Genomic DNA, 9,341 nt, shown 5'->3' on the forward strand with positions numbered 1-9,341 from the left:
CACAATACACTTTTAAATGTTAATTTGAAATGATTGTTTATGTTCATGAACTAGCTATATGTTTTTGTTCGATAAATACAAAGACACAAACCATTATGCAATTTTTGGCACCGTTCAGCCCTATCCTTTCTATTTATTAATTTAGTTTAGTTAAACCTACTATTAACTAGAATGATTTTTTTTTTTGTCAATAGAGACCAATATGTTTGTAGTACCTTACTCTTAGCACGTCGGTTGGAGTCTGTGGTCTCTTTGACTTCCTTTCACGGTCCAAGGGCATGCATTTGTAAACCTTGCCCTGATTAAATGTGATTTAATGAATAATTTAACGCCATTGTCAGAGAGTGTTCCTCATGGAGCCCATTGCTCTTGGGGTTATTGCTTTATATTTAACAAGCCCCCTCTTGCTTGAAACAGCATTTTACTCACAAATTGCTGAGTGCTTTAACCTCCATGTTCAGTAAGTTGGTTTTCTTATAGCTTTGCACAAAAGCTTTACATGTCTTACTCATCTTTTTGCCAACCACAGACGTAGGCAAGCTTCTGACACCCGCCTAATCGCATTTTCTTTGTAGATGCATTCGTGACCAGTGACCGCTCACATTTCCTCTACAGTACGCAGCATATTTAGGGTCCCATATGCCCCCCTATTGTTCACGTACACTGTAAAGAAGAAAAGAAATAAGTGGGTCATTGGCTGAAAGAGGGATTTCCTCTGTAGGCCCTGCACTGTCCCGCTGATAGAGCAGGACTGTCCCGGGCCAGGGAGGACACCGGTCGCTGGTTCCCACACTCCCGGCTCTTCACTTTGAGTCACTTTGTCTTCACAAGTGGATATCCTGACTCAAGTAGAGGAATTTCTTATTGGTATTGTTTATCTGCTTGAATTCAGACTTTATCAGATTAAACAAAGAACAAATATATTAGGAGATGTGAAATATAACAAATTATCTTTATTTCCTTGGAACCTTTAAATTTGACCACAAATTATATAGCTTGAGTTCACACTTAATTTCACTACCTAAAGTTGTATGGTATTTCAAGACGCACTAATGCCCCAATAATAGAGCATTATCTTTTAACAGATGGATTAGCTTCAATATAATGTCTTCTAATCCAGGGGTCCCCAACCTTTTTTGCGCCACGGACCGGTTTTATGTCGGAGAATATTTCGCAAACAGGAGGGGGTTGGGGTAGGGCAGTTTATGGGAGCAGGCACTGTGCTCGGCCTGGTTAAATCCCGACTAAATCCTGTTTTAGTCCTGCTTTGGACCCTGTTTTTAGACCCAGATTTAGACCTGGTTTATACCTGATTTAGATCTGGTTTAGGCCTGGTTTAGATCTGGTTTAGTCCTGGTTTAGAGGCGCAACCCGTGCGACAAACGGGAGGGGGGCACGTTCTGCGCGACGTATGGGGCGACCCATCACCCTGGGGTTGGGGACCCTTGTTCTAATCTACTTGCTGCTACTTGATGCTTAACTTTTCTCTCTTTCTGGATTCAAGGCCCAATCATGAAAAATCTTAATCCTGCCATTTCATGCAAGACGTGGTCACTAATATAGTATTCTTAGAGATTTTTGTTTTACCACAACTAAAAAGATTTTTTTTAAGACTTTGAAGTTGAATTTGATGTTTACGATATCTAAGCTATAACTGTAAAAAGATTCAACCTTGATCCACATGCTAACACAAACATGATTTAATGTAGTAGGCCCTTTGTCTAAGAAAGCATTTAAATATTGGCCTAGTGTTGTTGTCACAATATTCAAAACAGTGGTTAGCCTAGACATTTCTTACCAAAGTCCCTCCCGACAACAGTAACTAACAACACAGGAGTATTAAGTTTGTAGACGTGGGCTTAGAGATTTGTCAGTTTACAGTAAGTGCTAAGCTCATGTCACTTTTATCAGATATGCTCCTGTCTCTTGTCAGGCTTGATCTAGTGTGAGCTTGGTTTATTTGAGCCTGACTTGCACATGTCTGAGAGGTCTTGTGTCAGAAAAATAAACAGCGGTGCATGCCTGACGTGACGGAGATAACGCTGTCTTCAACACAACATCCCATCTGCAGCATGCAAATGTTTTCCCAGGTCAACCAGTGAAAATAACACAGAATAAGACTGGTACTATTTTAGTCATGGAAAAAGGGGTCTCTTTGCCAGTGTTAAAATGCTTCGTTTATTATAGCTCAAAACTCTACAACAATGCAATATTGATAACTTCTTTTGCTCTGGCTTCTGTGGCAAGACTTTCAGATGTTACTATTTTAGCAATGGAAGAATGGGTTTCTTTGCCAGAGTCTTGAAGTGCTTAAGTTTATTGTGGCATATAACTGCAACAATCATATTTTGGTCACTTTTTAATGGATTTCAGGATTAACTTTCTGAACATAAATAGGATGGACTTTTAATATATGCCATTTACAAAAACATCCTCTGTCTCTTCTCCAAACCACATGCCTTTATTGAAGATTGTGGAGTTGTACAGCCCAACTTTTTTTGCTCACTTGCTTCTGTGGCAGGACTTAAATTTGACCGTTACTGTTTTTGCATGCCAGTGATTTTGAAAAAGACCAATGTGGCCAGTCACGATGTTGTCAATACTTCTTTCTGAATGAGTAATAGCTGTATTTTTGAAATGATTACTGGTAGCTCTATAACCTCATTTGTATTTAGTAACTGACAGTTCTTGTATCAGATTTTTTTCATGGCAGAAGTAATTATTTTTGCTCTGTGCTTGTCATTTGCACAGTACTGAACTATTTCAAGAAAAATCTTTCTGTCATACACTATGATTAGATGTGCAATGTGGTTCTATTCAAAGTTCACATTTTAAGTTCACATTTTAAAGACGCCAAGGAACTTTAATATTTGAGAGAAGAGTGAAATATGAACCACGAACTAATACAATAATCCCATGTTTGTTGAAACCTAAACTACAGGTGTAGCATGTTTTTATATAAAGACAGGATATTTTGTTATTTGCAGAGTAAATTGTCTAATTGCTACTATTCAAATTACAGTTTTGATTCAGTTGTGGTAAATCTTGAAACCTTTGTTCATTATTCTCACCTTTACTACATTAGTTATGACTTGATTGTTACTATACACAATAGACTGAAAATGTCCCTACATCCCCCTTTCTATAAACACTAATTCCCGAGAACTGTCAAATTCCTGGTGACTTCCCTGTAGATCATAGCACTGTTGTAAATAGTCCTCACTCACTCTCTTTTGTGTTTATAGCCCCTCCCCCTCCTCTTTTTTTTTTTTTTTGGGGCCAAACTGAAAACTTCCTGGCTCTGACCTCTCCGTGACTCGATAATAACTGGATCCTTCTTCAGTGCAAATGGCCTTAGAAGCCACGTTGGAGGAATGCAGTCAAACACACAACACAGCAGAGGGGTCAGGAATGAGGAAGAACTGCCGGCCATGAAAGCCAGCTCAGATAAGGATAAAGGTCAAGGGTTAAGACGACTAGAGCAAGTGGAAAATCAGTGTGTCAAATTATTTTTATTTCTTTATTAGTAGTAATATAGTTTTTACCAGTCTTGGTGGCAGTGTTTATAAAATGTGCTATTTACAAATAAAGTGTATTGTATTGTAATTACATTATGTAGCTAATGTTTCAGTCTGTGATGAACTTTATGGAGTTATTCAGAACTAAATGGCTAAGCATAAGCACTGCACAATATTACATTTCTAGTAACAGCAGTGAATCAAAATTGAATCATCTTTTATATGAGTGAGTATTAGTGCAATCATTTTAAAACACTATTCTTGCTGCTACATTCATTTTTTAGAGCCAGTGCTTGTGTAAAACTAAATCTCAATTGTAATGGGGCAATACATATAAATGAGTGTATAGTCCTATGAAATGTGCTAAAATGCTTTCACTTCTGCATCCCTGGTCATATTTTAGTGTTTAATTTTAATTTGTGACAAATCAGTGCATTAACTAGTAGAAATGCAGTACTGCCCAAAGTATTACAATTGCGGTTAGATTTGCAATATATTTAAAAAATGTAATGCTTTGTTCAGATTGCACAAACAACTCTTGAGTTGTTTATAATGTTTATGATGTCAGACATGAGCAAACAACTGCCCGTGCATTTCCGAAAATGTTTGTAGAGGTCTAAACTGCGGGTACAGCTAGATTTTTCCATAATGACAGGATATTTAGTTCTTTCCAGAGCGCAGGTCTATCATCTAATTGCAGCTTTTGTGATTTGACACCTGAAAATGTAATTTCAATTCAATTACAATAATTTGTGTAGTAGTATATTTAGCTTGATGTATACAGCAAAGTGTGATTGAAGCATGCCTAGGTTGATTTTTAATAATTCATTTTCAGCTTTGTAGCTTTTATTATCACTCTTTACAAAGCCCTTTGATTATGTCTAAAAAAAATAAAAATATTTATAATAATAAAATTATGCAAAACCGTGATTCTGGCATGACAGAAATGGTCTAAATGTATACAGATGTTTTCACTGTATGCTTATGTAAACTGTTTTTGGAAGCCTTATATTTTACTATTTACATTTCATCCACTGCTGGTGTAAAATTATACCACTGACATTCCAGCTGCACATTCAATAGTTCCTGCCTAAAACAACATTGTGACTAACCTGGTCTGTGTGGTAACATCCCAAATCCTAATATTACCATGATTTTCATACCAGTCATTCTGTACTCCTCTGTGGCTTATTGATGTTGCCATTTTAGACATCCATCTTTTTCAGTCTTAACCACATTCAAATTGAAATCCTGCAGATTTTTTTTGCAGCTATGGCCTCATTATTTCCACAAATTTGCAAAGGTTTTATCGAGATGTCCATGTCTGCTACCCAGCCTCATCATGAAATGTTGCACAGAATCTAGTTTTAAACTGGAAATAAATACACCAATCAGAATCTGTGAAATGAATTAAATAGGGCATAGGCTGAAGGTTGAATTGTTATATTAACCATACAAAAAAAACATCTAGTGCTGCAAGTGATGGAACATTTTGCAAATTTGCTGCAGTTATTTAAGAAGGCCATTTTTTGCTCTGCAGTGAATGAAGTAACCCTTTCCTTTGTATAAAAGTTGCTAAACTTTACCTTTGCAAACATGTTCCTAATTGCTTCATGTTCATATTTCATACTGCGCAAATGTTAACACTCCCACGCATGGTTTGGTCTTTCAATTTAAATAAAAAAAATTCACAATACTTACCAGAACAAAGCACAATTTAATATTTCTTTTCGGCCCCCTCCCCACCCCCCCTGCCCTACTGTAGTACAGTTAGACTCTCCTATGTTTTAGCCTGTCATGGTCTCAGCGGCAGTTGGAGAAAGGGAGGGGGGAGGGGGGACAGAGAATCAGACCTTCCCTCACGCTCTGCACGTAGCACGACCATTAAAACACTGCTCCCTCTGGAGGAAGGCCAGGAGTCAAAGTTTACCGCAGTTCACTCTTCTCTCAAATCCCCCCCACCCCCCCGCTTCTCTCTCTCCCCACAGGCTTCCCTTGCTCTTCTCTCTCCCTCTTTCTCTCTCCTGCTACCTCTTTATACTCTCTCTCCCTCTATCTTTCTTTAGCCTCACCCCTCTATCCAACGTTCTTTCTTTCTCTCTTCCTCCCCTTTCTCACCTTCTCTCTCTCTGTCTCTACTCCCTGAACCCCCTCACCATCTCTCTTCTCTTACCCCTATCCTTCCCCTTTCTCTCTCCCTCCACTCTCTCCTCCTCTACTCCCTCTCTCTTCTTTCTTACCCTCTGCTATTCCCTCTCTCTCTCTCTCTCTCTCCTATACCCTTCTAAATACACTACAGGAAGCTCTTTGTCAGCTTGCATGCCGCTCACCCTCTTTGACTCCTGGCTTTACAGTTTTTCTTTTTTTTTTTCCTCTCTCATCCTTGGCCACTCCCCTTTGTTGAACTGTGCGTCATAGTTTAGCGCAACTTCCCACCTAGAGCCCTCCCCCTGCCCCTCCGTCATATATTGGTTGTTTTCAGCTTCGAAGGCCCTGATACATTCCAGTGGTAACCTGCATCGCCAACACAATGTGGACTGACGCAAGCAGCCACGGTCAGATAGAGCAAAATAGCACCGAACGTCATATTTAATGTACATGTCGTTGCTCAAATAAAAAATGAGGCACGCAAACTGAACGCAATAACAAAAATGGCACGCGATATTGAAATGTCAAGCATCAGATTTTAAACTACAGTATCAGGGTTGAAATGATAATACTACACGTGGTACACAATTGTGCTTTTTTCAGTTGTGATTCTTTTAAATTAATATATAGTAATATTTTGTGCAGTGACAAGCATCTGGAAAAGCCCCAAAAAGACAAATACAATATTAAATCATATTAAAGTATGTCTCAAACTGTGGTATATATAGCATTGGAGGTTGGTGATCTCCTTCACGTAGTACTTGGACATCTCTTCATTTTTTGGATTTGCCTAATTTTATCCACTTTTCTTGTTTAGAACTACAGCGGAAATGATTACAGTTGTCCAAATTTAGACCTGGTTTAGCCCTAGATTAGACTTGGACTTTCCAGTGATATACATGATTTAGATCTGGTGATACTTGCAAAGCAGAATCTTCTCTTTTGTGGTGCTTTGCGTATGAGTTTGAGAACTGCACTAAGTAATGCTGACAAAACAAATCAATACCTGCTTGTGTTATTGTGACCCAGATGTTTCCAAATAGGCTGCACTTGTGTTGTATATACAAATATGCAACATTTTTCCAAATATTTAAAGGCCTTGATAATATTGAGTATATTTAATGCACACTTTTGAAAGGGCTGTCATGATAATTACTATATCAACTTATTGCTCAATATATGGTTGATGAGGTGTTTTTTCTTAAATCTATGCATTATTTTTAGGCCTATATGATGACATTTCAGTCATAGATGGTCCCATAATTAATAAACATAACAAATATAGATCAGAACTAACTAATTTAGTGTTTCATTGTGCTATTTATATATTACTGGCTAAAATTTGTTGCATATGATTCACTTAGAAAAGGGTGGTGATCCTGAAACAGGTATAAATTAATTTCAGTTTAACGGTTTATCGTGATATTTTCAGATCAATGTATCAAACTTAAAAATTTGTTATAACAGGCCTACATTTTAATCTGGTGTAATCAAATGGAGTAGTGTGTCTTTAATCAAATGAAAATACCCAAACACTACTTTATATGCATTTCCTGTAGCTATGACTGAAAAATATATTTACATTTTTTTAGATTTCATGTGTATTGCACTTTTGCAGATATGGAATGCAATAATTTGTGTCAAGGTTGGTTTATGTAAATAGTAATGCTGATACTGTCTTCACACTGTAGCCTCTTTGTTTGCAATATCACAGCTCAAATGTATGAGGGCATGAACTCATTTGTGCAGGCACTTAAGCTTCCTCTATGGGCCTGAAGTCGAGCACAAGCAGTAGCAAGTGTCGGTTGATAAAGTTGTGATAGTTTCTTTGTAAAAGTGTCTGTGACTCCTCAAGGCGCCGTGCTTGTCCCCACTTGTGCCTCCCATCCTCCGGGGGGATCGGCGAGCTGTTTACTCAGTGGTTTACAGGAGCGCATAGGGGTTCAGTGCCAACAGCCAAAGGATCATGGGGGTCTTAATGGGACAAGAGAGAATGATGGGAAGTGGACGTGCAGCATGATAACTCTGTAGTTTCTCTGTAGTGTAAAGTTTATAATGGGACAGCTGTGCTGTAAGCCTTGCTTTGAGGAAGGTGAGAGGAAGACAATACAATGTGGATGTGCCAAAATCCAGCGTCGACAGCCAGAAACATGCTGTGGACTAGAAAGTACTGTTTAATTCACCATTTTAAGCACTATCTTCAATGTATTATAGCATTATAGCAAAAGCAATATTACTTGGTTTCAGAACAAATACTAGAACCTCCCTTTACCTTTTGGCTTTTTGAACAGAAGTATAGTATCTACATTATATGATTACCAATTTTCAGTTTGTTTCACTGTACCATTCCCAAATGGTACAGTGAATTTTGGCACTCTATGGCTGGACTGCATCATAAACGAGGCCTATACAATGTACTGGTTTATATTTTGGTCCAATTCTTTAAACATGTACTGTAGTGCAACACACTTCTAGACAACTTAACAAATGTCCATTAGCGTACTAGTATTGACAGCCTCATGTTTAAACTGAAAATATTTTAGTGTTTTGGTTAAACTTTAAGTTCAGAAGTTCAATGAAGTAAATTCTTCTTTGAAATTGTGTTTCTCACTCCCATGTGTTTAAATAAATAATACTGGTAAATAGTGCAAAAGGCATATAGTTCAAGGAACAAGACAGTTGTTTTGTAAAGTTAAGCCTCCATAATATGATAAATTACATGTTATATCAATGTAATATCATGTATTGCATTAAGCATTTTTGTGTTTGTTTGTTTGCCAGCTTCGTGTGTCCATGTGTGAAGCAAAACCAAAGAAGCAAGACACTAAGTTTGTTAAAATTCAATACATATAGAAATTAATTAAAATGCCTTTGCTATGTTAATTTTTATTTCATCAGATTGTGAATACTGTCTATTCTGTGTGTGCAGTGCTATATTAAGTGTCTAGCAGTGTAATTAATAGTCCAAAATGTTTCTTTTTCCAGGCGATGGTTGCGTGTTACCCGGGAAACGGCACAGGGTATGTTCGTCATGTGGACAATCCGAACGGTGACGGCCGCTGCGTAACCTGCATATACTACCTAAACAAAGACTGGGACATCAAGGTATGTATAATAACAAGTCTGTTAATGAGCATTGTATAAGGAATATTTTTGTTTCATGTCAAAATACTTCAGTTGTTTAGTAGTTACATTATAACTCTCTACAACATATCCCTCTCCATTTTTCTTTTAACATGGAATGATACATTTTCTTTTTCATAATGTGATTTTTTTTGTGGTGCAGTGAGTGTTCAAAAATCAGCATATTGCCGGTTCAAATCTCTCATTTCCAAAGCTCAAAATGATCTGTTTCTCCTTGTGATGTCTTGAAGTGGTAGTTTCCAAGTTAAAAGTCATTTTCTACTTTAAATTCAGCAGAGATTGGCAATTCCAGGTCTGAAATCATCCTTAAGATTCCACTGTATGGAGTTTAAAAACACAGTGGAGCATTTATTTTATTACCACAAGACATCACAAGGTGTTTTCTGTTTGAGAGAAGAACCCGGCCTAAATATGCAAGGTTTGTGTATTAAACTAAAACATTTAACTTGTTTACTGTGGCAACCCAGACTGAATACATTTGGAAGATATAAAAAGGGGGGGAAAGTACTTGCGTATTGAACCTCTGATGCA

At 37.6% G+C, this 9,341-nt stretch overlaps 1 long non-coding RNA gene across 1 annotated transcript; it reads left to right on the forward strand.

Annotated features, from left to right (window-relative positions):
- Nucleotides 1–66: 66 nt before the first annotated feature.
- LOC129411585 (uncharacterized) lies at nucleotides 67–8,772 on the forward strand. The gene is made up of 3 exons (XR_008633382.1): nucleotides 67–3,496; nucleotides 8,448–8,494; nucleotides 8,652–8,772. It is a non-coding gene; the product is annotated as an uncharacterized LOC129411585 (long non-coding RNA).
- The last annotated feature ends 569 nt before the right edge of the window (nucleotides 8,773–9,341 follow it).

This window comes from Boleophthalmus pectinirostris, unplaced genomic scaffold (assembly GCF_026225935.1).
Source record: "Boleophthalmus pectinirostris isolate CB_2022bp ecotype Guang Dong unplaced genomic scaffold, ASM2622593v1 HiC_scaffold_5, whole genome shotgun sequence".
Taxonomy (NCBI): Eukaryota; Metazoa; Chordata; class Actinopteri; order Gobiiformes; family Gobiidae; genus Boleophthalmus; species Boleophthalmus pectinirostris.